Here is a 12,386-nt window from a genome sequence, read left to right as displayed (position 1 = left end):
AAAGGTATGTACGCTTTTGTATCTCGAAAAATGCACTTAGTCGCTCACCTGTGGTACGACGAATTTCGGCTATTAGAGGGCGACAAACGTAAATTAGGCGGCTGCAGGAAGCTCAATGGCGAGCTCCTCAAAAGCGACGTTCTAGTTACGCCAACCAGCGGCGGGCAGCCAGAGTACCGCGGTTCTGTACTTGTCGCTATCTCAGCGCGCAGGATGCCTGCTGCTCGGTATAATAAGTAGAACGTTGCTTGGAGAGGCGTGGCTTCACGCTCGCTGCAGTCTTCTGCATTCAGTTTTGCGCGACCTGATTGTCGTAATTTGCCGGGTCGCATTTCCGCGGGTAGGAGCATTTTTCAAGATCCCATTGTTGATAAGGCAGGTATGGAGTTTGCTTATATTTCGCAAAAGAAACGAACCCGTTGAAACTTGGCTTTAAACATTAATGATGGATTCGCTTTAATAAGCGATTAATTACCACACGCCACCCGTCATGACGTGACGGTCCCTATTGACGACGTGTCTGCGAAGCAACTTTCCTTTATTTCAGAACTGCAAGTTTTAATGAAATCCGAAATTTCTCGTAGAAGCGTGCTGTACATGGCACGTGGTTAGCGCATACGCTTTTTCTCGAATCACTTTTTAGATGATGCCTCACATGGTTGCATTAAACTGCATACGGCGTACTACCATAGTTACGTGGATGAGAAAGACATTCGAGTGTACCCCGGCATAAGGGACAGGAGTCTTTGTAATGGTTCGTTCAGGGTTTACGGCATTCTGAAGGTAACGGCGAGATTTCCGATAAGTTTGTCTTATGAACACAATTCCTGGTAGGAATGACCTAAAAATATATATAGTATAGACGCAGGCTTGCTATTTTTTTCTCAAAGAAGATATGAGAAGAATTTAAAACTATGCTTTTATATTATGGTATATCCAGCAATGAGTGAAAGCCGAGGGAGAACAATGAGGGAGGAAGACGAAGACTGCAGATGCACACAAGAAAAGGCAACTACCACTTTACCCGGATGTGTCAGTACGTGGGTGCCACCCGCGTAAAACTAACGCCAAATGGATATGCTGCCTCCAACGAGAGGCCTCAAGGTCCAAATATTCTACGCGGCTGAAGCTGATGATGCTGCAGCGAATATGAAGGAATACTCATTTCTTTGTTAAATATTTAAGAGAATGGCATCCTTTATGTTGTGGCATTCAACTTGAGCCTAAGTTTGATGAAGTAAAACAAAGCGCCGGCCACAAAATACATAACGTTTCGGCTATCACACAGGCGCCTTGTTTTGAAATAGCTGCCGTGGTTGCTTAGTTGCTATGGTGTTGGGCTGCTTAGCATTCGGTTGCGTCATCAAATCCTGGCCACGGCGGCAGCATTTGTATGGGTGCGAAATGCGAAAACTGCGCTGTTCTTAGGTTTAAGTGCCCGTTAAAGAACCTCAGGTGGTAGAAATTTTTTCGGAGTCCCCCACTACGGCGTACTTCACCATCAGATTGTGTTTTGGCACGTAAAACCAGACAACTAAATTGTTTTGATCCCAAAATAAAGTAAAAGCGAGGAAATAGTCACCTAAATATGCCGTATGACGTGACAGAGACACCTCACGTACACAAGTGCAACATTTCTACGGTTTTCTTTGAAAGCGCCAGTCATCATTTCATTAGAAAGCGACTCTATATAACGACGCATCTTTACATTAATTTCTTTGGCAAGTACATGTGATTCATCGCTGTTAATATTATGTCCTAACGAAACACAATGTTAAGAAAGTGCTCTCCAAGGCACCTGTTCACTATCAACGATCATATGCTGCTGCTTGAGATAACTTAATCTTGCCGCGTTCGGTGACGTATGCATAAAAACAAAACAAAAATTAAATTATGGGGTTTTACGTGCCAAAACCACTTTCTGATTATGAGGCACGCCGTAGTGGGGGACTCCGGAAATTTCGACCACCTGGGGTTCTTTAAAGTGCACCTAAATCTAAGTACATGGGTGTTTTCGCATTTCGCCCCCATCGAAATGCGGCCGCCGTGGCCGGGATTCGATCCCGCGACCTCGTGCTCAGCAGCCTAACACCATAGCCACTGAGCAACCACGGCGGGTTGCATAAAAAAAATGAAAAAAAAAAACCGTTCGCGCATTAAACGGCATGCCCCACAGCCGGGAACTTTTCACTCCTTATTTGGCCTTCACATTTATAAGTTTCATGTCGTAGTTTTCGGCTTGGCGCATCAACAGTCTCTGCGTAGTTTGCCGCGTAGGAATTGGGCTATGGCTTCACTTACGCTTACGCTTGGGGCGTGAGTAATGGGAGCACACCTCCTATATACTTCAGGATGCAGACGATGCCGCTGTACGAATAAGCCTCCGTTGCACAAAGAGGATGCAATACTTGTGGTGGCCACTAAATTAGAGCTCTCGGCGCACGCGAGGGACATTGACTTTTTCATTGTCTGCCTTCCTGCACATTTTCTTAGCCTTTGTCATGAGTGAATTGACACCCGAGCGTTTCTATGAAGTAGCGTGTGCAGAATTAAAATGTAATAGCGGCGATTATGAGCATATTTTATAATCAACGTGAAGTAGAGCCCGGTCTTATGTGCACACGCATTGTTTCAATCCTAATGTGCGTTCTAATAGTGAAATCTTGAGCGACTGCAATAGCTTCAGTCGTTGACGCACTCCGCGGTAGACCGAGACATATCTTGAGTGCTCGGGCTTGGATGCTTTGGATTATGTTCAGGTTAGTTCTGCAGGTGTTGGACATGACAGGTAGGCTGTACCGCAGGAATCCAATAAAGAGGACCCTGTACAGTTGCAGCATAGAGTGTATTGGCACTCCCCAGGTCTTTCCTGCAAGGAACTTAAACATAAGGCAAATTCCTGTCATGCGTTTTTTCGCATAATTCACATGAGGGGTCCACGAGAGATTTTTGTCAAGGACCAACCCCAAAAATCTGTGACTCGTGCTGTACGAGATCATGTGTCTGTCGACGGATATCACGTATGGAGACATTGATTTCCTGGTAAATGCCACCGCTGCGCACTTCTCGTATGATATACGAAGTCCTTGTTCTCGAAGGTAGGATGATGTTAAAGTAGCTGACTTTTGAAGCCGTGCGCGAAGCTGCAGTCGCGTCACAGCCGACGTCCAAATGCAAATGTCGTCGGCATAGATGGAGAGCCTAATGGTGCCTGGCAGGATGTCGGTGAGTCCAATGAGTGTTAGACTGAAGAGCGTTGGGCTGAGTACTCCGCCCTGAGGCACCCCACGGTTACTGTAATGCTGGGAGGTCGGGCCATCCTCGGTAAGTACGAAAAAGGATCTCTTGTGTAGATAGCTACTTATCCAAAAATATACTTTGCCGCCAAGTCCTACTGCCTCTAACGCGTTGAAAATCGCTTCGTGCGTTACGTTATCGTACGCTCCTTTAACATCCAGAAACAGGGCAGCAGATAATCTTTTGCAGGACTTCTGGTGCTCGACGTACGTCACCAAGTCGATAACGTTGTCTATGAAAGAACGGCCACGCCTGAAACCGTCCACTGCATCTGGATATACCTGGTAATGTTCAAGATACCATTCTAGCCGGGCTAGAACCACCCTCTCCATTAGTTTTCAGATGCAACTGGCAAGCGCAATTGGTCGGTATGATGCAATGTCTACAGGCGACTTGCCAGGCTTGAGCAGTGGAATTAGGCGACTGGTCTTCCATTCTTGGGGAACCGTACCTGTCTGCCAGGAGCTGTTGAACAGGAGCAGGAGCACTTTTCGAGCCTCATCGCCAAGATTACACAGGGCACGGTAGGTTATACCGTCGGGTCCTGGTGAAGATGAACGCTTGCACAAGGCCAGCGCAGCTTCAAGCTCGTCCATGGAGAAAGGACTATCCATGCGGGAGTCGCGTGAAATCGGTGAGTGGCGGAGCGTCGATGTTCGAGCGCAACAAGTTGGGCCAGCAATCCTCCTGCAGAAAGCTTCCGCTACGTCAACCTCGCTGCATTGTTGGTGAAGGGCCAAAGACTTAAAAGGGTGGCGCTGCTGAGGGAGACCACGGAGACCACGAACAGTTCTCCATACGTGAGACAATGGTTTTCGCGGATCCAAAGATTCGCAGAATGATTTCCATCTTTGTGATGCAAGTTTGTCCATGCGACGCTGAATTTTCTTTTGAGTTCTTCTGGCCAACCTCAAATCATGTACAGACTTCGTGCGCCTATATCTTCGCTCTGCACGACGACGAATTGCACGAAGCTTCTATAGCTCAATGTCGTATTCGGCGCGTGTATACGTTCTCAAAAGCGAATGTTTCGCAGCCTCTAGGGCACCTTTTATGATGTCCTCTAGGCTAGTAGACAAGTCATCATGACAGCCGTCTTCGACAATTGACTTGAACATTGGCCAGTCGATACATTGTGTGACGGCGGCTAAGCTGGAGTCCGTCAACCCTTCAACCCTAGGATAAGTGGGTAGGTGGTCACTTCCCCGCCTTTCAATATCCGGAAACCACCTGACCTTTCTAGTGAAGGAGCGTGAAACAAAGGTCAGGTCCTGGCAGCTACAGTAGGCAGTTCCACGTAGAAAGGTGGGGCTTCCATTATTTAACAAGCACAGTTCTTGTTCGGAGGCAAATGACACTAATCCTCTGCCTCTAGAGTTTATCTTAGAACTTCCCCGAGATGGTGGTGGGCATTAAAATCTCCAGTAATCACCAAAGGCTGCGTAGTCGCTGTGGTGATTCGCTGTAATCTCTCGCAGTCCAACCGACTTGAGGGCAATATGTAGGCTCCAATTATTGTAAAAGTGAGCTTGCCTTTCTTCACTGTCAGACAGACGTATTGGTTTTCTTGGTCAGGCGACACTGGGTGATGGACATACGTAAGATCACGTCGCATGAATACGATGATCTTGCTGAATTCTCCGTGGGTGGCGGACATGAAACATTCATACCCGGACAGTCAGATGTTTTCTGATAGGGGCTCGCAGATGACGATGACTGGGAACTTATTCGTGAACACAAACTGTCGAAATTCCGACATGCGTGACTTCAGTCCTCTGGCGTTCCACTGAAATATCGACGGGTTTCGGACTTCGTCACGAAACGACGGCTTCTGGAGAGCCATGATTTTAACGAAGAGCTGCAAGGACTGGTCTCAAAGTATCCAGCACCTGTAGTGCGCTTTGCGCAGACGAAGACTTCATGTTGGTAAGTATAACGCGAATGGCACTCATGAGCGACCGCAGAATGTTGATGACCTGGAGATCATCAGCCAGCGTCGCTTCAACAGTTGCAGAAGCCGTTGAAGTCGGTGCGTTTTGAGGTAACTTAGCAGGGAGTTGTGCCCTCGGTAGCTCAGGCCATTCTTCAGGACGGGCGAGCCTCTCCTCTTTTTTCGCTTTCCTTGAATCTGTCTTGGTGGCGCAGTGTGGAGATGCGGCAGCCCTTGTGACTGTAGCTGGCGTGTACCTATCTACAGTTGCGGAATTTCTTGAACGTTTTCGGTGTTGATGCCGACGTCGCCGAACAGCGGTAGCAGCCTCTCGATGCGTTGAATTGTCGCGCACCATGCGTTTTAGAACCGTAAATTCCTTCCGCATCCGCGGGCAATCCTTTGATGAGGCCTTGTGAGGACCACTGCAGTTAGGGCGCTTTAGAACATGTGCGCTGCAGGCGTCTTCTGAATGGGACTTAGAGCACCACGGGCACACTACGCTGTTCACGCAGACACCCTTCACGTGGCCAATCTTGCAACACTTGAAACACTGGAGGGGCATCGGTACGAATGGTCGTACTGGATGGCGGACATGTCCTACTTTGACGTGGGAAGGAAGGCTGTCTCCTTCAAACAAAATCTTCACACAGCGTGTGTTTCCCAATCTGGAAATCCTTGTAATGAAATTTCCTTCTGTCATTGGCTTTATCAGCGTTGGCAAGTCGTCATTAGGAATGGCTACGTCGACGTCATAAATGACGCCCGCAGTACCATCGCCGCCTGTAAGGATCATTGATCGCACCATTACCTTGACGATATCAGTTATATTACGTAGGTGCTGTAGGGCACTGCGATGTAGCACATCAACTGCCAGGACATTTTCCCGCGAGTTTATTCGCACGTCTTTAATCTGATTTGGTGCGATTCTCTCGAGTAAGGAAGAGAGGACCTGCCTGTTGAGGAGCCGCAAATTGGTCGCAGGGTCCACGGGCATAAAGAGCACAGTGTGCGGCCAGCGCAGCGGTGCACTCTTCACGGTAGAAGCACTTGGCGACGAAGATGCCTGCAGTAGTCTTCTTTTCGCTGATCTACTCATCACGACGTGGAAGTCATCGTCCGACTAGTCGTAGCTGTCCGAACATATCTCAGTGGCCTCGCTGTCTGTATTGCTTGACGCACTTCCACGTTTCCTGGACGCTAGCCGACCTGACGGCTGCACACCAGGAAAGTCCTCGGAGATTTCTTCATCCATTGCCGCAAGGAGGCAGTGGCAGCTCCCAGAAATGCAGGGAAACAAAGCGAAAAAGCGGTGACAAAAGCACAAGCGTTCTATCAAAGAATCACTTCGCCTTCCTCCCAGTAATTCACTGCAGTGCCAAAACTGCTGCTGCCTTGGCGGTTTCGTGCGTTTGCACGAACAACTTATGGTAGCAGACGATATATGTGATAAATGAGCAAAAAATGTAGCAGTCTGTATCAAGTTATGCATTGGAAATGGGGATCCTCCAGTTAAAGTTGCGACTTTTGCGAGAACTGCAGTACACACATTAACGATGAGTTAAATAAGAACGCTTGCAAAAAGCGACCGAACGAGAAAGCAAGCCCATTGACTTACAGAACTCAACTTGTGCGTCCTGAACCTCTGTGACGAATTGGTCAAGGGTGCTGATTTGGGCGCTACTTCAACAGATGAGCTAAGACATAATGTGATGTGGGAAATTAGGGCCGACTTGCGCAGGCTAGCGGATGAAATTCACTACGGATCCTAATGAGGCGTCCATTGTGGGAAATTTACGAAGACCATACAAATAAATGGTGGGAGCATTATGGCAAATCAATTCAAAGTACGGTTACTTATACTGAGGAGACAACAAGCGGAAATTGTCAGCAAGTAGGTTCATAACTGATTACTACCTTCGCACTCAGATTGCGCTGTAAATGGGAGTCAGCGTCCTTCTGCAAGGCCAACCAACATTTTGTTCTCTTAGCCACACTTGCGCTTGATAGCTGCGGCGCCTGCCTTTGTTGTCCTCCAGTATCACAATATCCAGGTTAGTTCGCAGTTTCTTGATGGCTTTGCGCTCACTCAAAGATGTATAGGCCATGGAGGGAGCACCACCATGCTCCCTCAATGCTTCTAAAGGGTACGTCAAGTCAGCAAAGGATGCATTACAATGGGAGCTGTCAACCAGACTGACGGCGATTTCTGCCGCGCACCCTACCTACTGCGCGTAATCATCCAGAGCGCTATTAAAGTTCAAGCCGACGCCTAATTAAGGAAGTTTTGTTTGGTCAGGTGCATAGGTTGATTAGTGGCGCACAGCAGTCGTCGGTACATTCCTCGGTTGGTTTATTCGATGATCCGTCTGTATTTACAGCCCATTCTTACGCTATGTTCTTAGCAAAATGTGTTCTTAATTTACCTGTGCGCGCGTCATACCATGCTGGTTAACTAAGTGAAAACACGTTGGTGGCCTAGTTGGTTTGAATCTATGATAGAATGTATAAGCGCGACTAAACAAGGACGTAGAAATAAGCAGACACAGAAAGACAGCGCTGTCTCTAGTGTCCGTCGATGATATTTCGACACCTTCAAAGTAACACGTATCCCCACGGAACAACAATGGACAGCCTCAACCCGACGTTCCACAGCTACCGCTGCGCCCTTGACAACGTACCCGACACCCTGGCACACTTGGTACTGGAAAGCCCGTGGCAAGAAGGAAGCGAAATGCATCTGGAAACAGATGCGAAACGGGTACAACGAGCAAACGAAGATTATCTGTACGAAACGTGGGAGGCAAAACTGGCTCTCGGGTACCTGGAAGACCGGCGACAACTCGACGCTGGGGCCAAGGGGGCAGTCGAAGCCAGAGCGTTCCTGTATTAAGCAGCTTTTCCACCTCAGGATGATTCCAGGCCTCGCTTGGGACACTGTGTCGAATTATAAAGGTTTCTTTCTCTCTCTCTCTTTACATGCGGCATGCGGGCTGGCATGTCATTGGAAGCTGCGGCCGATCGTGGAGAGGGCGAGTCACTCGGCGCATGCGCGGCGAGTTCTCCTGTGTCCGACACGCGAGTAAGCGAACTCAATTGGCTGTCACCCAACGGATCGGGGGCGGGGGGTGCTGTCCGCCAGGAGCGGGTGCTGTCCGCCCTCTCCGCCAGGAGCGATTACTGCTGTCGGCAGCGAGCTCCTGTTTGCGTCGGGGGCCGATGACTCTGCGTTATTTGAAAGAGACGTGGCGTGTGCAGGCCGCTGGCGGTGAAGGCGAGGCGCGGTCAGGCCGCACAGGTGTTTTCACGGACGAGTTGCACAAGTCATTGGGGGAGAGGCAGGTGTGGGGACTGTCGGTGCTTGCCCACATATGTAGTTATATCACCTGAGCAAATTTCAGAAAATTGTGCTCCTCAAGGAGGAGCTGGAGCACTAGCAACGTAAGAGACAGTTTCAGAGTTGCGTACAGCAATCTGTCCTTCTGAAGCGGTGATTTGTGCAATTGGCATCTATACTAATACGCATCAGTGTAGAATTGAGTGAAATACGGCCGGGTACGTTGGAGCCCTACAGCCGTTATGGTGGTGAAAATATATGTTTTTAGGGAGACGAGAAATTCTTCATTAAATTGAAACGACTCATTTTATCTAATTTATACAATATTCGCAAGTGAAGCCAAGACCTGCTAAGCCGAGCCAAGCAGCTTCCACTCTGATCGCGTTTTTTTTTTTTTTTTGACGATTTCTGTACGAATATGGTTTATAAGGCATATTTCTTCAAATGTATTAGTGACATACTTGAACTATTCGTAGCATATTAACCATAGTTAATCATCGCGCCTTTGAATATCGCGCTGGTTAGAAATTCTATAAACACAGAGCTGAACATTATTGCACGCTAACTTAATTGCATACTTTATTTTCCAGGGGACATAAAATATGACCACGCTAGAAAATACGCACAATCGACCGTAAGCAACAGTTTACTTGTAACGTGTGCAATTTATTGCAATGCAGACGCACTAAAGTGGCTTGAAGTCAAATCCGGGAGACTTCGCAAATTAGCTCTGATGATACGGCAAAATGGCCAGAAACTGGAGCCCTCGCTCTGATGGCGAGTGCTTCCGAAAAGAATATTTACCAGAGAATATGAAAGTGGGCATCGGTAATCACTGGCTGGCTAACGCCGAAGGCTAAGCAATACGTCAACGTCAAGAAACTTGACTTGCCGGTTGAATGAAGCAATTGGTGCAGCAACGAAAACGAAATACGAGTGTCATTAGGTGGGCGACGCATGTGTGTTATTTTCAGTTTTCTCCTTTTATTAGGAACATGCAAAGGAAATATTTTTTAAAATAAAACAAACAGAAGAATACTTCCAATATGTTACGCTGTAGTTTATGCAGGTAGCTTTTAAATGAAAGGTCATGGAGATACGTTTTGTAAATTTACAGCATTACGTATTGCGACACTTCCTACAGTTCGCAGTTTTTTAACATAGTACGCCAAAAATAAAATCGGCTACAGGTTGTCGTTCCTTCAATGTCGTGGAAAATTTTATTCACAGCTATGACCTTAACACATAAGAGTCGATTTAGACATTTCTGTAACCAGAGATACTTGAATATAAATTTGAGTAAGGTTGTGATCTTATGTATGTTAACGAGGAGATAACCTTGAGTCTGCAAAAAGGCATTTCCTTTTGCGAAAAACTTAGGTGTAGATAAGAAATGTTTAAAAAAAATGGTTTGCAGAAAAAATTTTCAGCACAGTATTGAAAACTCCGTGCCAATAAATACGTGATATTGACCGCAAGGAGGTCATTTTTTATTACGGAGTGCTACTTCTACAAAAATTCTGTGAATAATGCATCTATAAATAATAGGGGTAGTGTAAAACTACGGCGAATGCACTATAGCTTTCGTAGAGTTTCTGCAATCAAATTCAGAGGCTGTCGGAATGTAAGGGGAATTCAGAGTACTACTTGCACTACATGAAGCTGAGAATGTGCTACTGTTCAGAAGTTGAAAAAAGGCGCGCAACTGCAGATATTTGCGTAATTCGGCAATTTTTTTACTCCCTTTTGCGCATTACGCGTAATAACTTTCTCATATTTCCCGGACTCCTAGCCTACATCGACAACATATGCATTATACGCAGGAAATCAAAAGTAGAAACTAAGGAATGGGAAATTGTTTACGAAGTTATAATGGCACCGTGAGCGGTGTACCCGAACATTGTTTTGTCAGTCACACTTGGCCCCACGCCCCTAAACATGTCAATCATGACTTATGCCCTACTCGGGTGGGTTTGCACAGAGCTGCGCCTCCAACGCTAAATATCCGAGCGAAAGATTCCTTAATGGCCACCAGCAAAAAGGAGTGTTGAATATATTACCTGAGTAAATATGTTTTGTTGAAGGGCTGTAGAGACGACCACAGGAGCCTTAATACAGCAGGTATTTGATTCTAGATGGTGTGTCAAACTATAACGAAAAGCGATGCTGCTAGGGAAGGAAAGAATGCCAGCACATTAAAGTTCACATTGAGATATTATTCATCGTGAATTGTACAGAGGTCGTGCTCACAACAAAAGTATGTGCACGTTCCTAGTGCGTTAGATAAAACTTTGAAAATATAATTACGACAGCCTTTATTCTCCCTTTCCTTGCACATTTGAGTCTCTTCGTTAGACACGACACTTCAAAGAAAATTCCATGCAGCTCTGCTCTTAGAGAGCCCAGTGAGCCTTCTGTCACCCGCAGGCAAAACACTCTCTATTGTGCGCATTAAGATGACATTTCAACATTTGGCACGTGCCCGAAGGCTACACGTACAACTCCATTCGTATCATTCTTGCGTGTGCGAAGGTGCTACTCGGCCGCCATTCTTTCGTCCGCTGTCTTGGGCGCATGTGCAGCTTTTCAACCGCAATGCATTGAAAATATCTTTCACATCCGCAGGTGTGCACGTGTGCCGACACACTGTAAAGAATTTCCGTCACTATACGGAGGATTTCCGTCATTGTACAGAGGAATTGCTGGTAAAAGTACGGAAAGAATGTTCTATTTCATAAATACAGCAAAAGCTGCCTTTATTATACGATAATGCTCCCCGTATCAATTTTTACGGAGATGTTGCTGTAGTATTACAGTGGCTACACTGTTTTGCACAAAAGACATTGAATTTCGTATTTTTTCATGCGGACATCCGTATTATTGCGACGAAAACTATACATGCTGTAGGGGGGGGGGGGGGGGGGAATGAGCGCGTGTACTCACCAAGTTTCATCTTACAATATTTTATTGAACATGCAAACTATACGCATTAGGAATATGCGTACACATTGTAAGAGCTAGCCTTCTACCAACAGCTGCAATAACAGATCGTGTAAATATATGAACGCCTTCTATACAGCACTTGCAGTTTGCCGTACATACGGGCCTTGTAACTCTGATCACATGCGCAAATATATGCATGTGTTTGAAATGGTCTCAAATTAAGCGGGCTTCAGGTAATAATACAGCATATAAGTTTAACTGAGTGATGAGCTGTGGGCATGCGTGCCAATGCAAACAAACTTGGGGCACTAAGATTCTGGTGCACTGGGAATGACACTGCTGCTCTACGCCAAAAATTGTGCGCACTATAAGTCAGTACCGAAACGCAGGGAGTGTTATAATGACCGCAACTGCGTTTACAATTAGCAACAAATGGTCTCGAAGGGAACTGGCGGCCTAGAGATCGAAATACAGCGGCTGGATAAAATTTGCAAATGCGGGAAGCAATTAACCCAAGAGTTTGAAAGGGCTTTGCTGAACTGTAATGTAGTTGGGATAACTCATTCCCATACTAATTCCAGAATATCTCAGCTTTGTCAGTAACTGTCCATTCATTGACACACAACAATTACACATAATCTTCACTGCTCATGTGTTACCAATACTTGCAGCAAGTTCTAATCCAAACATTTCGTGCTTCATCTTGAAACTAGACCGGTGAGCGCGCACGTTCTTGCTCAATAGAATAAAGATCGCCAACATGTACCGACATGTGTGCAAGCTAAGGAAAGGTGAATGAAGATGAAGCACCTAGTACCGTGCTAGTACTGCGTGCACTGTAAAAAAGAAAAAAGAAAGAAAAAAGGAAAGAAAGAACGC

At 46.4% G+C, this 12,386-nt stretch overlaps 1 long non-coding RNA gene across 2 annotated transcripts in view; it reads right to left on the bottom strand.

The window, feature by feature from the left end:
- Positions 1-8,139, bottom strand: part of LOC126543163 (uncharacterized) — a 34,543-nt gene extending 26,404 nt beyond the window's left edge. For both annotated transcript variants that reach the window (XR_011890766.1, XR_011890765.1), the window contains exon 1: positions 8,052-8,139. This is a non-coding gene — a long non-coding RNA (uncharacterized lncRNA). The remainder of the gene's footprint in view (positions 1-8,051) is intronic.
- Between the last annotated feature and the right edge of the window lie 4,247 nt (positions 8,140-12,386).

The sequence above is a fragment of the Dermacentor andersoni genome, chromosome 10, assembly GCF_023375885.2.
Source record: "Dermacentor andersoni chromosome 10, qqDerAnde1_hic_scaffold, whole genome shotgun sequence".
NCBI classification, from domain to species: Eukaryota; Metazoa; Arthropoda; class Arachnida; order Ixodida; family Ixodidae; genus Dermacentor; species Dermacentor andersoni.
Note: the sequence above shows the minus strand (reverse complement) of the source record. Positions and strands in the feature narration are given on the sequence as shown.